Raw genomic sequence first — 21371 nt, 5'->3', positions numbered from 1 at the left:
ACTCAAAATGACACAGGATGTTGCGTAGACTACCACTACATGAGCCACACAGTGAAACTTTCGCATTAATGATACTTTTATTCTGATTAGCAAACTAGTACCGCATAAAATGCAACAGCAATTCAGCTCTAGTTTTCAAAAAATAATAATATGCCAATATAAAACGAAAGTGCACAATGAGGAGTTCTGACGTGAACGTGGGTACTCTGAACATATTGCATTAGGGCTTGCCCTTCTTGTTGTGAACTGACAAAATTATTCCTGCAGCTTGCGTGTATAACTCCAATAGGTTATTAATAACACGCTGCCTATACCTGCAGAACCATGTTACGTGAGCTTAAGACTTCGTAGTTCTAATGAACGAATCCGACATTTTTCAAGTTTGAGATTTTTGTAGCATGTTGGAAAACAACTATCGGTAACACAGGAAACGAAAAAAAAATTGAAATCACATGAAGTAAGTATTACATGTCTGTGTTAAAGGCACTGATCACTGTCATTTGTGCTACAGGGTCTACGCACAGAGTTTCCGATATTTAAGGCACTTTGCGGCTAACATTGGGGCACAATAGACGTACCTTGATCTGAGTTCACCCTTTTCTCTCATGGTGCTGAGGACAGCTGAAAGCCATGAGTGAGATGAAGATCAGGGCTGTTATCAGCTCCGTTGCGAAAATGATGGCGGTAAGTATGCGAGCAGAGGGCCTAAACGTCTTCATCAGGAATGCACCACCGAGCGTCGCAACCATGGCGCATCCTATTGGAAACGTTCCTGCAAGGAGAAAGCGGAACGGCTAAGAAGATCGAAGTCATAATTCCAACAGATCTATTTATTTACTTATTTACGTAGCTGCATTCACCCGAAGGCATTAGTGTAGGTGTTCATGATTCAATTCAAGCCAAAACATAGCGGAATAAAGGCAACATGATGTTTGACAGTGGAGACAACTACGTTCTAAAGCACACATACACACGCACATACGCACGAACCCACGAACGCAAACACACGCACGGACGCACGCACGCACGCACACAGACGGCGCTATTTCTTCAAAGCGAATACAACACATCAAGAGTAAACACTGGTAAAAGCAAGGACCACGAAGCGGAGAAAGAGACACACCTGAAAAAGTGTCTTCTTAAAAATTTATTCACAGAATTCCGCCACCGCATTCTTTGTGTGTGGTTTCCAAGTGCTGCAGAAATTATGTCGCAGTTTTGCCCGAAAGGCAAAGCATCGATTGCGATAGCAAATTAGTAGACAACTGTACGAACTAAGGATATTAGTCTTATCGGTCTTATAAACTTGTAAACATTCGCTTACTAACTAAATTAACAAGCACGATGTAAAGCGTGCACAGGCAAGCATGAGTACGTCTCGCTCGATGACCGCGGAAACTCGCTGTCAAGACACTGGAGTGAGGAGGAGCGGCAGCAGCAGCAAGCGAATTGTCATTCGAGCAGTTTCTTGCTTCTCTACGCGAACTCAACGTCGAAAGCACAGCGCATACGAAGCTACCGGCACAAGTTGCACTTTGTCCACATCGCATATCGCTTTGATGATCACCGCGCGGGTGTGCCTTTTTTCCACGTCGCAGACCGCTTTCAAAATACGGCGACCGCGGGCCGCGCCACAAGCAGCCGCCGCCGAAATAGAACCCCCCCCCTTTCTGAGATTTTGGAGAATATTGTGTCCTTGACTGCTGGCGGATACAAAATCACCGTGGGAACCTTAGTCCCATTGACGCAGAAAAGGAAACCAATGATAGCAACCAGCTCCTTACCACTTAAAACTGAAGCAGCGCTAGGAGACTGCTGAAAATGCTCTTGCACATATTTGGGGACGTATGTGCAAAAGCCGAGGACGCCAAACCACTTGAAGACGTGGGCAAACATCTGTGCGACGAATATCGGGTTCTTAATGAGCCTCTTTGAAGCGTGGAATGCATCTGCAAGAAAAAAACAAATGACGCGAACTTTTAGTACACTAACAATTCGTAGAAAAAGTTATCACAGAGAAGATGCCTAAGGAAATATGCATGTATTCTGAACGAGGCGTGGTTTTTGACTAATCTTTTGGGACTTCTATTCAACCTCAATGTTTTTAGAACTAATCCTGAGAGGTTTGTATGGCGCAAATGAACAAGTTATACTGGCAAGAAAAGCTAGCATAATTAATTAGGGCAGTCGATCGGTGGTTTAACATAAACAGTGCGCTAAACGAGACAGAAACGCTGAAGACTTAGGCAACAGAGTAGGCTTTTCCTTCCGGGCTGCTCTTCTTCAGAAATTTCCGGTATGTACTACAAATTATCGCGTCCAGAAAGGCTGTATATTAATAAATGTAGATATATAGGCCAGGTGGCCAGTTTCTTATTTAACCTTGCCAAAGCTCTAGTGCTTTAGTATGAAACATTGAATGAAAGAAAAAACACCATCCTTCCCAATGTAGCACGTAGCTACAAAGAACCAACTCAGTTTCTAAAAAAAAAAAAAAAAGCTTTGCAATATGAAAGAATCATCTAAACACCTTAAAACTAAGGAAAATCCTTGTGTTTTAAGCGAGAACAAAGGGGGGAAAAGGGCCGTTCCGGCCACTGCGCGAAATCAAGCCCTAACCCGCTCTGATCATTCCCGGGCGACGAGTTACGTGTGGCCCCGGAGCCGCTTCGAGTACTTCACTGACAGACTCTAAGACCGTGGCGCTCCACAGTCGTTTTGGTCTCCAGGAACGCGGCGCCCCGGCCACCTCGTTCCTCAGTGTTCGCGCCTGTTTGCCGAGATGGCTTCTCCTCCGCCCTATTCCTTCAGCGCGTTACCTGGTCGTCTTCTTTCGCTTTTACTGTGTGCTCTCTTTGTTCTCTTGGGTCGTTCTTCTTCTCCTTCTGTCTCCTTTCTTCGAATAACATTTGTCACTCCTGACAAGGGCCATCCACTTCTCGAGTTTTCGCTTTACGAAAACTTCACTGTAGACATGTTGAACCTTCACTTTAACATGTCTACACTGACACTTCACCGCATCAGCACACATACCACTTAAGTTCACAGTAAGTCCCAACAACACATCGATGTGACACACAATACCTAACCTTCCAACTAATACCGTTGAACGTTTGCATGGTAGAAAAAATAAAAGCCGAGGTGCTACCCAAAAGTTCCGGGAACTTGAAAAGTACGGGTAAACTGAGTGTGGTACACATTTCCGCCACTAGATGTGGCGAGCAGTGTGCTTTGTGGATCAGTATGCTGAACGACTTGCATCTAAGAAGAAGTACTATTTTGCGAAGCGTTGTTTTGCAACGCAATATTTCACTGATTTGGCGCATTTCTTAGCAACCAATATGACAGACTTCAAGAAGCGAAGAATTTGCATCAAGTTTTGTTTTAAACTTGGCAAAACTGCGGCATAAACTCATAGAATGCTAGAGGACGCTTTTGAAGTCGACGCCATGAGCCAAAGTAGGACGTTCTTATGGCATAAGCGCTTCAAAGAGGGTCGAATGTGTGTTGACGATGATGAACGTTCTGGACGCCCGTCAACGAGCAGAACCCCAGAAACGAAAGCGGAAGTTCGTAAGGCTATCCTTGGAAATTCCAAGCTAACTATAAAGGATGTCTGCGACATTGTAGGACAGTTGCACGGCACAGTTCAGTGAATTTTGTCGGATGTTTTGAGCATCAGGCGCATTTCTGCAAAATTCGTGCCAAGATTGCTCAGTGACGAACAGAAGCTGCACCGTGTTTGTGTCTGTACCGAACTAAAGCAACAAGTCAGAGACAATCCCAAACAAATCGGAGTACTTCCGCACTCACGCTATTCACCTGACCTCGCCCCTTGTACTTTTTCTTCTTCGCAAAGTTTAAGTTGAGGCTGAAAGGACGTCGGTTTCACACTGCTGAAGAGATCCAGTCGGAATCGCAGGTGGTCTTCAACACTGTCGCCTGGAGAGCTCCATGAAGGCGTGAAATCGCGGCAGAAACGCGGGGATCGGTGTATGCATGCTCAAGGGGACTACATTGAAGGAGACAGTGCTGATTTGGCGTTATGGTCAACACTTTCTTTTTTGCGCCTGAATTCCTGGAACTTTTGGGTAGCACCTCGTGTATCAATTGTCTAGTACTGTGCTAGCGGGAGACGATGATAAACGTTCAGGTGGTGCCATTAAGGTGGTGCTTCGAAGGATCTCCATCCTTCGAAGCTCACTCATAATGCACTCCAGAGGAAGAAAGACTATTCTGCCCTGCCTATACTTTGTGTCCCCTGCAGACGGCGCATCTGCAGGGGACAGCAACTTTCATGATTGGCCGCGGCTTCTGTGGCGCATACACTAAGAACAGTTTACCCATGTCAACGAGCATCGTCAATGAAATTATTGCACTTCTGACCTGGCTACACCCTCCCTTTCTTCAGGAGGACCCCAGCCAGGAGAAGCCGCCCTGCCGTGTGGCGGAGCCTCCTCCTGTCTACTCGAGCACTGAGGATACAAATAAACCACCTTCCTCCTAACGTCGTTATCAACATCATTGACGCCAAAGGTTATATTTGCAGGCAACTTTATGGCGCAAGGAAGGGAAAGTTACGAACGCAAAGCACGCACAAGCCAATAGCGCCTCTGAAATAATCCCCACATATTCATCCGCGTTAGTTAAAGCTGGGCGAGAGAAAACGTAAACACCTTATTTACAACAGCAAAATAAGACAAAAAACACCACTGAGTGGTAAGTATGACTTAATATTGTTTTTTTTTCACGTCTACGTCTGGGTGAATGCGAAACCGTCGTACGTGACAGCTACGCTGATTCAGTATCTGTTCCAAGAAAACAAAAGCACTGTCAGGCGCTGCCGGACTACTTGGCGCGGTAACACATGTGCAGAAGCTCCGCACCCCTAGCATTCCCTTCATTGACACAGAACGTTGTTTCGCAAATACAGTCCCTCAAGTTTCTCGCTAGCGAGGGGCATATGCGTGGTCGGACACAATAGAAAACTTCACAGAAAGCTACGTTCCCCAAACGGTTGTGCTCTTTCACGGCACACCCTGTGTGCCACAGTGCGCTAGATTTTTTTTGTCTCTCTGCGGGAGTCTCACCTGGCAGCCGAGCTCACAAATCTGGAGGACGCTTAAGCTTCGCCTTCAAAAGTGTAACGCGATAGCATTCAAAGATCTTTGACTGCTTCTCAGGCTTCCCGGCAACTGCAGCTTAGTAACCGTAATGTTTACCGGGAAACACTGGCGGCGAATGCTACGCACGAAGGCGAGCTTTCTGGTAGAAACACGGCCTCTTGCGTGGCCGATCCCGGAGATAGTGTTACAGCCGCGCGAATAATATTACACAATTTTCAGGTTTCTGTTGTTTTGCCCTGTTAATATTTCAATCTGAGAAGATTTAACATAAAAGGCATGCGCTGTGGGTGTTTTGTTTCATTGCATTTGTTTGTGGGCTGTCATTCTCGAAATTTCGAGGAATAAATTGTCAAGAATGTAAGACAAGGTAGGAACTTTAGTGATAGAATGGTGTGGCACATATACCTCGCATATACAGTATGTCATTTAGCAAGGCGTCGCATACACATATACCAAAACATATTCGGAAGTTTTAGTTCAAGGACAACTCCGCCGACGCCGACACCTGATTTTCGGCGACACGGGGCCCCTAACGCTATCGCGTTAAAACGTGTTGTCTATCTATCCAGTGGAACAGCGCTGACAGCTGTCATGCGTCTTAGCCAGATGTGCGCTGCTCCTCGAGTAGGATGAACAATAAAATGGAAACACTGAATGCACACAAAATTGCCGCTTGACTGGCCGCTCGAGGCAATATGCGTGTATTCACGGGCATCTTTCACACTCGGAAAAACACTTTTATGGAGCACGTATTGAGCACCAGAAAGCTGTATCGGGAGTTTCTCACGTTGCTCTACAATTTTCTCATTGACACTTTTCATGTAATTATAATAATTGAGAAGTCGGTTAATAAATGAAGACTAATTATCTAATTAGGCGGAATTGAGAAAAATAATAATATGAGTATCTCCAAGCGACAGCAAACAACATTACCTTGGTTCTGCCCAGCTACGCAGGATTCGCATATATTTAAGGTTTTGTCCAAGTTAAGTGAAACACCCAGTATATAACTAGCAGACCCGGTGTCTGCTGGTTTCTGCTGGATCCAGCACCCAGTGTTTACCTGCCTATTTGTCTTGCTCGTTGAGCAGTTTTTATTCTTAGTATCACGTACTAACGAGCTTAGCAGTGAACTCTCCTATAAGTTTATCATGCCAAACCCGGATTGTAGGCGAAAAAAGATTCTCTTGAAAAGGCACTTTTAACACAGCGAAATACCTCTGATGCTCATATCCTCCGCTTCCTCAGTCGGCTTGTCCGATTCATCGTCAGCCAGGCGTCTGGGAAAGAAGAAGAGCGGTACGGAGAACAGTAGCTGGAGGCAGCCGAGAATGACGAATCCCAGCCACCAGGCCCCTATCCACCGCGGGTCTTCGTCTGCGAATCCTGGGCTGTCTGGTTTGGTAAATAAAAAGAACACGCTAGTTTAAGGGTCTATGTTGCATATACTTCAAATGCATCAAAAACCTAAAGATGGTCAATAATAAATTATACCGTGTTTTGAACGAACGCCTGATTCTGGAGGGGCTGATGTTACAGGAAAACGAAAACAATCAGAACTTAAACAATTATATATGCATGCTGGCGAGAAAGCTTGAGATTATGAAGCGGTGGTCTGTAGTACCATGAGTTTAATGTTTGAAAAGTGCACTTCGGAGTTGGGAAAGAAGAACACGCACGAATGCACACAAAATAAAATAAATCTGCTTGGCCAAATACTGGACCTACTAACTTCTACTACATGCTTCTTTTTTTTTTTTCGGCCTGCGGTAACCTTATGGCTTTGTAGCTTGTTTATGGCATCTATCGTACCTAACGTGGGCTCTGCTGATTCTCGTAAAGCAGTTTACTATAGTTGAGTGGCTAACGAGCGATTTTTAGTGAGGTCGATTTGACCACTACGACAACTATTTTTTGTCAAGTGAGCTCTTATTTGGGGACTCAATATCACCGTCGAACAAAGAGATCGGTACTCACAAAACGGGTCTTCGTAGATTGCCAGAATAAGGGCTGAAATAATGAATCCCAGGCAGGGCCCGCAACCTCGAACGACGGTCATGATTGCTATAAAAAGTGGACATCATTGTTATGTGAGCGGCTAGCTCTGTGAACAAATGCAGTGTTGCTGAGCATATTAAAAAAAGGAACAAAACAAAAAACAGTAACTGCGACAATGGTTGACTGATCTGATCTTACTTTAGCGGAGCTATGCGCTACGAGAAATGATATTGAAAATTTTCATCTTAGAGAACAATAGTACAAATGATAACTACAAATACTCAGCCGCCAAATCTCAACCACTCAAGCACTCTCAGGGCAGCGCCAAATGTGGTGCTGCCCTAAGCAAATCAACTCAAAACAGAAATTTTGAAAAGGCAGCATTATATTCAAAAGTACTGCGGCACGTTTAACATATATAGCGTGGGAAAGAACGGGAAAAGAATAAAGAGAAGCAGACTGTCAGGTTTGATGTGTGGGACTTAAGATGACAGCGGTCTATATATAGCTATTGCTGGTGGAGCATATTGGCCCGGCACTCATTTTCCAAAATGTTCGACGTTGTATACTTTAGTAAGTCCTCTTAGAGAACCTTTAGGTAAGGATATTTAGTTTATTCGACATAACGACTAATTGAGCACTCATGCAGGGTTGCAAATCAACGGTTTCTCAATTTCTCCTAAACTTAATAACGCCTTTGAATTCAAACGAAGGCGTTGGAACCTTCGTAGTCACAGGGATCAATCGTTTTGGGCAAATTAGACCTAGGAAGTCATATCGAATCCCTGGAGTCCCGGATATATTGTAGGGCATCGCAGTGGAGACTCATTTCAACTGCATCGCCGGTCAAAAACACTTATGAGGAGAGCGGGTAGGACATTGCCGGCATCATACCGGCACTGTGAACCCACATGTATAACTCACTCACTCACTCATTCGCTCAATGAATGAATGAATGAATGAATGAATGAATGAATGAATGAATGAATGAATGAATGAATGAATGAATGAATCAATCAATCAATCGATCGATCAATCAATTAATCAATCAATCAATCAAGCACTCACTCACTCGCTCACTCGCTCAATCACTCACTCACTCACTCACTCGCTCAATGAATGAATGAATGAATGAATGAATGAATGAATCAATCAATCAATCAATCGATCGATCGATCGATCAATCAATTAATTAATCAATCAATCAACCACTCACTCACTCGCTCACTCGCTCACTCGCTCACTCACTCACTCACTCACTCACTCACTCACTCACTCACTCACTCACTCACTCACTCACTCACTCACTCACTCACTCACTCACTCACTCACTCACTCACTCACTCACTCACTCACTCACTCACTCACTCACTCAGCCCTGACCATAGGTACTGTCATCACTCTCTCACCCATATAGACGGCCGAGTGCTTCCTACTGACGAGTTCGTCAAGATAGGCCGTGCCGGCCGAGTAGTAGACGGCCGTGCCAATGCCCGTGAGGAAGTTGCAGCTGACAAGAAGTAGCAGGGCGGGCAGCGTCTCGGTCTTGCGTGACTGGGCGCAGTTGAGTTCTCCGAAGCGTCGCTCTTCTTCTTGGTCGTGGCAGAAGTGGTTCAGGTCAGACTCGACCTCGGGGTCCGTCATGCTGAACGCCTCATCCGCCTTGCCGAACAGCCAAGTATGGTAGCGAGGCGAGTAGGCACGAGGCGCCCATGAGGATGGCAGCGACTCCCACCCATCTGTGAAGGAAGATGAAAACTTTGGTTCACTTTAGAACACAGGAAGGAAGAACACTTTAGTGCATGACGCTTTTAGTCCGAGTCGTCCCTGCCGGTGAAAGTGGTGCTCAACGGTGGCCGATCGGCAATGGGTGCCATCGCCCCCGGGATGTGATGGACGTGGTGCGCTAGGAGTCTGGCGAAGGTCTCGTGTGGTGAGGCTGAGCTCACCCAGGTGTAAGGCATGAACGGGGGGATGTTGACTCGAGTGATAATGTGAGGAGTGGAGGCCAAAGTAGTTTTCGATTACGGAAGTGAAAACACATTTACTGCACACCTTTACAAGACGCCTTACACACGGGGCCTTTAGTACTGCCACAGGCAGGTTCTACCCCTATGGTCGCATTGACGAAATTTTTCGTTCGTAATAGCTGTTTGCGTACGTTCAGCATGCGAATAACTGGGAACTTCTCTTACAAGCAATTCTAACTTATGAAATTTGCTCCTCTCTCTGCCTATATATGATCGCAGAGAGCCGTACTAATGTGCAGTGATGCTGGCGTATACGTTGTACATGACCTCATTGTAGGTAGGCAAGCCAGATAGTGCGAAGTAAGCGGAGTAAGGCGTAAGAGCGCCGTCGCATTTGTGGTCCTTGCACCAACCCGAGGTACAACTCAATATTACTGGTTTCAAAACAAAAGCTATGGTGCTAAAATGCGTGTTAAACAAGCAACGTTACAATTGTCAAACATGAAGCACAGCACTCGACCTCATGCTTATACTGAAGGTTCTGTCATATCTAATCGTTCGGCAGGAACAGTTGTCACACCAGCAGAGTCTGTGGAAATCAAGATCAAGACATCCTGTCTCGCTAGTTTTGCAAGAGCAGTGCTCTTCGCGCTTCGATCCCCACTCGAATTTGTTCTTCAGGAATCACTGGGCTTTATTGTGACTCGAAGGCAGCTCTCCGATGTATACAAAGTTCAATGCGCCGCTGTTATCATGAACAACTTGTTTCAGAGATACGACATTACAACAGAACATGGATACAATACTTTATCTGTGGTTGCCGTCCCACTGTAGTGTCAGCGGAAACGATCACACCAACCAAATCGCCAATTCTGCTCCCGACAATGGCAGATATGTGTCAATTCCACTCTAAAGAACAGACGTAGCATCTACACTTCGCTCAATGGCACGCGATAGAACATTGGCCTCCTGGAAGTCAACGAGTTCCACGAACAGTCGCCTAAATTCTCTTCCTCTTCACTTGAAGATCTACCTACCGCCTGTGCTGTCAAGGTGTGATTGAACTTTGCTGTACCGCTGCGACTTTATGTCGCGTTTTCAACTCATACTCGTTCATAATTGGATGGGCTGACAGCCTACCTGTGACACTTGCGGCTGTGAAGAAAACATTTCACATCTTCTGTGCATCTGCCCACGCTGTAGCACGGAGAGGCAGGTGCTATGTACCACGTTAGATATACTGGACAGCCTGCCACTGTTAGAGCGAAAGATAACAGCACAGTCTCCGCAGCGGGCACGCTCGCTAAAGGCAACCAGAGCGCTAGTTCGCTTCCTGATATTTACGGACCTGCGAGATACTGTGAAAGTGACGTGTGCCACGTTAATTTTGTGCACCGATTACCGTTTCTTTACTCGTCTTTCTCTTTTTCATATTTATTTAAATCTCCTTTTTACTTTCCCCGGGCAGAGTAGCAAACCGGACTTTTGCTGGTAAACCTCCCTGCCTTTCCCTTCCTTTTCTCCTTCTCTCTTTCCAACGTAAGAATGTTCTTGTGAATAGGGGTCCTGTTTTGCTGGCCCATGTCTTTCAGAAAGCAAAGACTGGCCGCCGTCCGAGGAAGGGGAGGCCTGGGGGTTAGTCTCACAACCCCCGCCGCCCCCAAACCCCATCGTGGACACAATAAAGTTTTATCTCTCTCTCACAATTTGTTGCTAAACACGGCGCAGGCATGCAGCTTTTCCCCCAAAACACCATCGAATTAGAACTTACACGCAAGGGTCACTCTGCTCTCTCCTCTTTCAAGCTATGCAAGTATTTAGCACTTGCATTTTTTGAGTCGAAAATTTAAATGTTTCAAGTTCCTATGTGCCGTTTACGACTGGCGTACCACTTTCGCTAATAGTATACCCAACATCCCAATTAGCTGTCATCGGCTCTTATATCGACTGGAAGCGTAAGACCTTTTTCGCGAATACCGGCCTTCTTTTTCCTGACTTCGGAATGGTGAGAGCTTCAAATACCAGAGTTACAACATAGATATACGGCAACACTTACCTGGGCCTGTGTCTTTTCGGGCTGTACGTGCCAATAAAGACTCCCAGTAGGATGGGGCCGAAGTTGTCCGCGAAGAAGATAAAGCCCGCCGTGCGACTGCCGTACGCAAACCGCCTTTCCAGCGTTGTGTTGATGCCGATGAGGTAGGAGTAGTAACAGCCTTGCAGGATGCCAAGCGCCGAGAAAGAAATCATGTAGCACACCGGTTTGGTGAAGAAGTCCAGGAACGCTTGCCACGTCCCTTTCTTCTCGGCTGGCTTCGAGCTGCCTCTCTGCTCCGTTGCTGGTGCCATGACTTAGTTGGCTTCGGAGGCGAGATGAGGACGGAACTCACGATGTTATACTCAATTGTTGTTTCTCCAAACTTATGAGAGTTTCTTTGTCACGTTCCCCTTATTGCACATAGGCAATGATACCGGCTGTACATGGAATAATAAGGAGAAAAAAAAAAAGGGTGGGCACTGATTACAGAAGGAGAAAAAGAAAAGAGGGGGGGGGGGAGGGGGCTAGCGAACAATAAATGAATAGCGAAATTCACTGCACGATCGCTTGATGTCTACATCCAGGAGCTACGCACGGGAAATACACCAACTCAGGCTTCCTGGACGTTCGCTGAAATTTGATAGCGCAAGTGTTTTCAAGGTGCACATTACCAGAGAATCCAGTTCCACGAGCCACGGATTCGTCCCGTACTATACATGCATTATTGTTATGACAAGTGTTGCTGCGAATACATTAGGTACTAAAAGCAGCGCAGTGCGGACAAACCAGTTTTATTTTGATTACGCATTCTTTACGCAAGGTAATTTAGAAGTCTCTTTATATATATATATATATATATATTATAATTATATATTACTGAAATATTTTGTAACTCATAAATATGTGGCACATGTTGTTATTGTAGAATAGAAGCCAGTGAGAACTCAAAGTGTCCCCCTGTTTAGCAAGAAACTCGAGATGTAGCGCCGATTTTCAGATACGATTCCAGGAAATGGGACGCGGATAACTCGGCATTCCGCGTAACATATTCATGCAACGCATTTCTGATACACTGACGTATAAACAAGTGTGCGCTCAACAAAAGGTATGCGCGCTTCCTATTCTTATATATAGCGAAAGCGGAGCTTCTCGGACCATCAGACGTGAGAAAACAAGAATAACTGCAATCGAATCATCACATTATCTGAGCCTTGTCTTTTTTAGCAGGTCAGTGTTCTAGAAAACTTATATCGTATAAATGTGGCACCAGCGGCCCGGGAGCTAAACCCGCTACCTCGCTCTCAGTAGCACCATCTGAAAGCTATTTAGATACAGCAGCTGGTATGAAAGAAAAGTTCTATGTGCCATCCAGAAATGCATGTATAGTGCATTGCTCTATAACTGTATAATTTCCTGTTGGCCTGGCATTTCCGTATAGCTTCATTTGTCAAAACAACTTTGACGAAGTCATCGGTAGGAGATTATATTTGCTCCTTTTGCTTTTTTGGCTGTTGCTATTGGTAATGTTTTTTTTTAGCTGCTCATTGTTATAATTTTGTTGCTTCAACTTTTGTTACTAAAGAGGCATGATTACGCACTCCCCCTTCCTGCCTTTTAGGATGTTTTTCATTACCGTAGCAACATATTTGTTATCTATTTATTGATACCTGCTCTATCAAAGTCCTCACCAAGCCTGAGGAACTTGAAATGAAGATGACGTTTTTTTTTTCTCGAGATCATATTGCAGTATAGCGCACAGTTGCGCGGAAGTTACAGTAGTAGCTTATAGCATTGGCCTGGCCTAGACCTAGCGCTGCCCTGACACAAAAGCGTCTTTAGATAGTGCTTTAATGCACGGCGCCAGAAAGACACCCTTGAGCATTAGTTTTGTTGTCTGAGGCCGAGGAAGCGCTAATGGACGCTCGTAGAAAAAAAAATGTAGTCAGACTTGCTTCAGAAGAGCACTATACATCATTGGTATGTTCGGAGAACGTTCTTACAGCGGCGTCATGAAAGTAAACTGTCCTTGGCAGAACGACTAGTGCCCTACAGTAGCCATTAGATGCACTTATGAAGAAATTGTGCCACTTCAAAAGTGACTGCAAGCATACCTCCCGCAAGGAATCCAAAAAGAAGAAAAAGCTTTCTATACACGACACACTCAACCCAAAGTGCCCGCGTCGACAATTGTATCAGTAGTCCAAGTACACATGTTGCGGTTAATGTCCCCCAGCCTGACTTGAGTGAGCGGCAGTACAAGTGAGATTTGGAAGGGGGGGGGGGGGGGGGGGAGGCATGAGGTGCAGTTGAGATGTGTTTCGAATTTCCGTGCACAAGATAATGTCGATCAGGTATGCGAAAACAATATCTCGAGGGAACACGTTCTTCCCATTCGTGAGCCCGAATGGGAAGAAGCCCTCAAAAGTCCGGTCCTCAAACTCCAACTCAAGGGCGTCCAGAGGGCTCAAGAACTGGCGGAGCGTCACCACGTTCCCGTCCCGACTTGGGCGTCGCCTACGGTTTCGGCCAGAGGAGCTCCCTGCGTGGAATCTCCAACGTCTTAAAACTCCTCAGGACCTGAATAAAGTTCTTGACTGACTGACCGAGGGAAGACGTTTGTACTTACACTGAGCACCAATAAACTAAATTACTTTTGTTGCATAATTGCCAACACCATGGCCGAAAACATAAGCTCTTGAAGAATTAGAATCTATAAGACTATAAAAAAAGTGAAAACCATCCGAGAGCAGCCCTGTTTGCGATAGAGTATTACACAATGCGTTAGAGACTTGTTTGTTACTTTTGACGCGTAGAGATGGCACATGTGCACAATATTAATTCCTATTAAATTTGCCTTTTTTGTATAGAATCCTTGGATATGTAAAATAGCGTCATCGCGTGGTGAGGCCTCCTCCCAAACTAACTGCCCCTTATGGCTTAAATAATAAATAAAATGCTGATAACATAGGTTGTGCTCTAAGGCATGGAGTCCGGGAACGTGCAGGGTAGGGGGTAAATATGAAAACGTGAGGCCACGTTCACCTCCTCCATTAAAAAAAAAAGTAAGACAGTAACATTGAAAATACATGCACACAATGAACCTCCTGTCTAGCTTGAGCATCGCACGTCAAAATAGACGCCATAATAGGTCAGTGGGGCAAACTAATTTGGGATTGCACTAGGATAGAACATGAATGGGTCATGAATATATGATTAGCTTCGAACATAAAAGTCATGATTGGCAAAGCCAGAATGTCGAATCTGTCAGACACTATCTAAACGTGAAGCCAGCCAGCCACTCAAGTCCTGCCAATACCCATATTTGTCTAAGCAGACGTCACCATTAGAAAAGGACTCGTCAGTGGCACACAAAAAAATCTTCTCCTTTGGCTATCGCTTGTGTCTCTTCGTGGAAAACCATTTGGCGTCTCAGAATGCTCACTTACATTATGGAGGCTCCAGTCGGGTCCATTCGAAGTACAGTCAGGGCGTCTCAACAGCGGAGTGCCGATTTCCACATCGATTATCTGCAAACGAGATATGCTATTGTGCCGTCTGCGGGGCATGGCGCACGGAAAAAGAAAACACGCTCGGCGTCCCGGTCGAAACACTCCAGCAGAACGGAACATTTATCGGTTCACCCCCGCGATAAGACTGGCTGCTGCTGCTGCTGCTGCTGCTGCTGGTCCGGTTTGACGCACGTCTGTCTCTTGTGGGGTAGCTTGATCTGTGTCCCTTCAGCACGACCGTGTATATCAATGTGACGTAGAGCAAAACATCTAATTTTCTCTCACCGCAAATTGAAACACAGGCAGCGCGGACTACTGAGGAGTGCGTGCGTAGTGACGCGAATGTACGCTCGAGGAACTATAGGCTAGATTATTTGTCGGTAGGGGGAGGGGGGGAGGGAGGGGCACGCTACATTGAACAAATGACAGTCCGAATGGCCTGCATGAAGAAAGAACACCCTTTAAGCAGCGTCTTTGTCATTGAACGGATCACCGCCTGCTTCTTCGGATTGGTGACATGTGTGAGAAGAGGATAATGGAGGCCAAATTTCGCTGACGATTCCCGCCGAACGGCGAGAATAAACTCTTCCGGCCAGTTTGTTGCTCTGATCCTGCTCAGTCTAATAAATGCTAGCAGGCCTCCTCCCAGGGTCAACTAAAAGAGTCATAAAAGAAAGTTAACTTGGCAACGCCAGTGACGTTTGTTACGATATACAAGGCACTGAGCCTGCACCTAACTATCTTCTAGTCTTTGACTGTTTTGTAGCGACCCTGGCACCGTTTGGATGTCGTATTCGAGCTCTTCTACAGGCCTTCTGCTCACTCTCTACTATCAGCCGCTTATCCAAAGGGTCCGCATATACGAAACACGCGCCGCGCTCTTGTGTCTCATGTTTACAACAACAGGAGGCGCTAGTGTCGCAGCGAGGCAGATTCGCGCCATCTACGAGTAGCGTACAAGACTCCTGTGTCTTGCTCTCTGTTCTCGCTTTATCAGAACGTTAGCCACCACAAAACGAACGTGAATGAACGGGGACAACATGAATGAATAATGAATAAATGAATTCATTGTATGATGATGATGATGTGACCTCGGGGACCGTGGCACATGCCCACTACGACGAACGGGCAAGCTTGTGCAAGAAAATTTTGAAAGGTCGTAAATTTAACCTTAGTCTAGAAAAAAAAAAACGCATAATTGTGAAAAAAAAAGAAGTACCGTGGTTCGAGCAGAGGAAAATGATCTTGCAGATTTTAAGCGCTTTCCGTGCAATTCCACTCAAATGCGAGTTATTTGGTATGGCACGGGTTATTGCCGCCCTAACCATTACAAAGCTAGCAACTGAACTGTCTATAGCATATAAGATATAGCCTATCTGTCGGCTCCTTGAAACACAACAGTGCATAAAGTAATGACTGTGCTAATACTTTTGTTGTTGTTCCAACTCACGGGCTGTAAAGCGCTGTGTGAAAATGAGCTAACAGGCAGCCTAAAGCACACACATCCTGGCATGCAGGTCAATCCCAAAATTTAAACTTGAGTAATCTACATTGACACGGCGCTTGCAGCTCAAGGTAGACATCTTGAAGCTCGGAATGCTCTGTAGAATATTTCTAGCAAACTGTAAAAAGTATGGAGAGGCCACTGCTCGACTCGCTTTCGGGAATTTCAGAAAACGAGACTGATGCGCACTGTTATTACACATTATTCATACAACAATTATTAAAATCATCGAAATTGCTACACATTGCAGCTAATCGTGCGAAAGTAACGCGGTATCATCTCGCGAATTCATCTGAGAAGTATTGTACTGTATTTCTGTAATTCCGAGCTTACAACTAGGGCGTAATTTATGTACATATTTGTTTTCACCTGATTTATCGATCTGTGTGTATATTCTGGCTTAATTTTCTTTCATTGAAATCGCGCAATTTTCCACATCTTCCAGCAAGTTAATTTTAGTTAGCATTCTCCTCTTCTTGGCTGATTGATTGTAAATGAATTTATTAGACAAAGGAGCGGCTAGGCACCGTGGTCTTCCGGTTGTGCCCTTTGTCGGTCTTGTCGGGAGAAAATTAGTTCATAGAACTGTGGTACTCGGTTGATAACCCCGAGGCTGTCGACTGCTTTTTTTTTTTTTTTCGTTTCGGCGGCTGTCCCACGGGGTAAATTCACTCACGCAAGGAATGCGGTCGCCGCTCAAGAAGGAAGACTTTGATTACCTGGTGTCTAATATCACAAAGGCCCGAGCACTCCCACATGTGGGGCTCCCAGTTTGCTTGTTCTACTGGGGCCGGGCGTCTTGTAAGGGTTTCTGCACGCTTGTGACTTTCTTGCGTTTTGTCTGCGACGTCTGTCGCGCTTTGCCGATGTTGATTCATGGCCTTTCTTTTTTAAGCTGTAGCACCTTTATGATGTTTTTGTCATTAGTTTGCTTGCTATGTTTCATATATGCGGCAAATATTCCACAGGTGTTATTTACATTATGTAAGAACATTGAAAAATAGTAATGGGTAGTCATCTCTTGATGACCACAATGCTTTTCGACAGTGTTCGAAAGTATAAAGCAAATATTTAAACGCGGAGCCAGATAACTTCCACAATATTGCTGATCCGTAGGAAAGAGAGTTAGCCTTTTGAGTCTCAATACCATGATCGTTATGGATATGCCTCTTTGCCTTGAAGTCAGCGGCCAGTGTTTATTGAGTTTTTAGAGAATGGAGAGCATCTCAAGGCGCTCAATCTAGGTGCTGGCGCCTGTGTTCACCGTTGAGAATGTGATACCGACAAAGTATTTTTTTTTACTACCTAGATTAAAACGTCACTAACACCATCGTCAAGAAACAACCTTGGCTAAATGATGCAGAAATCAGGCTTCCCATCAGACCGTGCATGAATGGGACGACAAAGGTGAGCTTAAAGGGACGCTGAGGAGCAATACAAGTTTAGCTGCAATAGTAAATTACGCAATTACGGTACCAAAAAAGACACCCTTACCGTGAGAGGAGGTTTGACAAACTAGGAAAGATGCACAAAGGAAGGACCGGTGCCGATGCCGGCGCTAAATTACCGCACCAGCTCGCGGTGATGTCACGAATTGTGAAAAAAAAGAGAGAAAACTGGACTTAGCAAGTTTTGAGAACCTTTGTTAGTGCCACAGCAGCGCAAATGCGACAAACTGCTTTAAAATGAGGACCGTCCTATTGACGGGCTGGCGCTTGGTTCCGGCCCGAAATGAAAGAAATGGAAGTTCGTATACTTAATTTTCTCTTCAGTGAAATCAACCTCAATCCTGCGTAATTAACGAGAATAGAGCTTTGCGAGAATACTTAATCAGTCTAAACGGATTTAGTGTATCGCTTTAATGTCCCCTTAAAATGTTGTAAGCTTTCATGTGCGCGGAAGATCTCGAGTTTTCAATAAGAGTTTACATTGGATGAAGGGATTATCGACTGACGAAAGACGACAAATCAATAAAGAAATCCCGCTAAATTGTGAAAATGTAATCACGCACTTTATAATTACACTATTGACAAAGCTTAGCAGCTGCGCTTGCCGTGCCACACGTGACTATGCTGAGCCAAGCACGTGTCGGGAAGTCTTTCTTTACATTTGCTACGTGAGCTGCAGCCGCGCAGTTATCTCTACCTCATGTCCGCAATTATTGTCGACAGCGCTCTGCTGTCACGCTTCCAAGAGACAACTAGCTCTTATCCTTTGTCCTGATACTCCTGTAATCAAAGTTGTATAACCCCTCCATGGAGTACCGTACCGCGAATGTGTTCTTAGCCGATATGGGGAACCCTTGCTAGAGTGATATGGCTTAGGAACCATAGCTACTTCAAAATCTAGAGCCATCCTCACCAACCCGTATTTTTTGTTTCAACTTGTTTCTGAGATAGCCTTTTTTTTTTTCCAGTAGCGGAGTTGTTGCAGCATAGCTAAGGTTCAGTGTTTTGGGGTTTTATTTTTCAGACGTTTAAGTAGGGGGAGGGGACCTATTTTTTCTGGTTTTTATTTTCACCGAGAAATTCGCACCTTTTTTGTAGGATTTAATTTTTCACATGAACCATCACGCATCAAGCTTATACCAGTTTTTTTTTCGTTGATTATCTAGAGGTAAAGTAATTTTGTTGACACTCAAACGTGCTTTACAACTGCAGATCCTGCTCCTCAACAATGTAGCTGTATATTCAATTTACAGAATAACGAAGTTTTCGAGAAAAAAATTATAGGCAAGGCTACAACGCCATACGGCGATGTGACTATGCAAGAATTAAGAGTAAGTTAATTTGGCATTCGTACAGAACTAGAATTACTCCTATTCGTAAAAAACGGAGGACGCAGAGTTTCACAGAAGAATACAGAAAAAATGGGAAGGGAAATACGAACCCACATCACTAGCAGTGAACCTTCCCAGTTTAACCATCGTAGTGGCCGCAGCCAGAGCAGGGCAAGTAACCGGGCCGGCCAGGGCCCTCCACCACACAGCGTACCACTGTAACGTTCACCGCCACATTTCCGCTTCCGGTTTTTGTTGCAGCGACAGGCAAAACAGACCCAAGTAAGAAAAATATATTATGCAGATCCAACGCAAATGTCGGAATCTACGTGAAGCGAAGCTTTGGTAAAGTGGTTAATTAAATGCTATTGATCTAACGGCGATGCGCCCAATTGATCCTGTGCACCTTGACGTCTCATGCCGTGTTTATGCTTATCCACAACAAGGCTCACAAATGACGATGGAATGGCGAAGGCATGATTACGCCGGCGTGACTACGACAGCATGATGACGATGGAATGAAGACGACGAAATGAAGAACACGGCACGACGACGGGTGTGTGAAAACAGCCGATGAAGACGACAGGACGTGAAGACGACTGGGTGAAGACGGCGGAAAAAGACGATGTCATGACACCGAAGAAACTCTCACAACAAAACGTAGGCGTTGAAATGACGACGACGGCATGGTGACGACAGCGTGTTTGTGTTAGTGATCACCTCCGCGCTTACGAACGTCACCTGCAGCCCCTGACCATCTGCGCTTGCGCTGTATCCGGTGCCAGCTCGCACTACGTCCGGTATCGGCCAATCGTGCAGGATGACGCCTTTGTTTATATACCCCAAAACATATCCACAGAGATACCGACCGACCCAGCCGCATACAGAAGCGACAAACACGGACAGATAGGTAAAAAAAAAAAAACCTTCGCTTTAAAAGGTATGATTCCTTGTGCGGCATGTAAGATGGCCCGTGACCCCGACCTCAAAAAAAAATAATTGGGTTTTATGTGCCAGAACTACAATATGATTATCAGGCACGCCGTAGTGGAGGACTCCGGAAATTTCGACCATGTGGGGATCCTTAACGTGCCCTCAGTGCACGGGACACGGGCGTTTTCGCATTTCGCCTCCATCGAAATGCGGCCCCCACGGCCGTGATTGGATCCCGCGACCTCGTGCGTAGCAGCACAACGCCATCGCCGCTAAGCCATCACAGCGGGTGACCCTGACCTTGCCGTGCTCCTCGTATCGGAGCGCACCAGCGGCTCGCCGATCGCCGTCTGCTCTCTCGCAAATTTGCTTTCACTGGCCCTTTTCGGTGAAAACCCAGTTCTAGGGAAACATTTTGGATACTTTTACATGCGTTTCTTTCTATATTTGTGGTTTAAACCGAAAACGCCGAATCCTGGGTATCGCTATTGTAGACGAAAACATGGTTTGAAAGGTGTTTCGAGTCTATCTTTGAAAGAACAAATATGCCATCCTTGATAACAAGGGGACGGGTGTGAGCTGCTCATTGTGGTGCAGAAAAGCATTGACATTCATTCATCCGCATTCTACTGAAATTCACGTAAATGACTGCGATAATACAACCGTACCTTGATTATCATCTTCGCAGAAGAGCCTGTCTCTGAAAACAGCTATTCAGACCTCGGGCGCAGAGCACCATAGCTATTGGAGTATTGAGGTAAACCGCAAAGATCATCTCTGCGCTTCAACTGAGGAGTTGTACGCTGAGGTCGGTGCAGAAATTGAGAAGACAAGAGCGAAGGAAATCAAAGCTCACCTCCTTCTGCAGAATCCCAGGACCGTTTGTGAACGTCGCAAGGAAGCTTGTATTCTACACGGGGTATCAGCCGCAATGTGGTGCCTTCATCACAGTACTACATTGAGCTGACCGGCCGGAGGAGTTACCGGGCTTGCGACACGTTGCAACATAGCCGCCTTGCGACGCTCCAACTCTTCCGTATTTGGGCAATACACGGGAATTTCGTGAATCGCAGTGGCCCGGCGGTCCTGCGGCAGGAAGGATAGCGGCGCCCTTAAGATACGCAGCCTAATGGTGATGTCCGTACGTCAAGGCGTAATAAGCCCTAGGCATTATAAAGGCTTATTGTTTGTCCGAGATTACTTTCTGTAGAGCGAGGGGCCATAATCTCATATTTTTACGGCAGGCGTGTTTGCGCAAGCGTAAATGCGGAGCCTTCTTGCACGTCTGGGAAACTGGGACAGAAGGTAAAAGAAAAATGTGCGAATACCACGCACGGTGGGGATCGGTTTAAGCGCAGCTTTCATTTGTGTCTGCGAAGAACGCTGTTTTTCTCAGCGAGCATTTGCAAAAACTACACCACCAAGCTGGACTGATTTTCACCCGATAACGGCTCGCTCAACATAAACAGAATTCGTGTAGAAGTGCACAGAAAAGAAAGGAGGACGAATTCAAT

The 21371-nt window shown here is 45.6% G+C and overlaps 1 pseudogene; it reads right to left on the bottom strand.

Moving 5' to 3' along the window:
* Positions 1-590: 590 nt before the first annotated feature.
* Positions 591-20913, bottom strand: LOC119462071 (solute carrier organic anion transporter family member 74D-like; annotated as a pseudogene).
* Between the last annotated feature and the right edge of the window lie 458 nt (positions 20914-21371).

The sequence above is a fragment of the Dermacentor silvarum genome, chromosome 8, assembly GCF_013339745.2.
Source record: "Dermacentor silvarum isolate Dsil-2018 chromosome 8, BIME_Dsil_1.4, whole genome shotgun sequence".
In the NCBI taxonomy this organism is placed as follows: domain Eukaryota; kingdom Metazoa; phylum Arthropoda; class Arachnida; order Ixodida; family Ixodidae; genus Dermacentor; species Dermacentor silvarum.
Note: the sequence above shows the minus strand (reverse complement) of the source record. Positions and strands in the feature narration are given on the sequence as shown.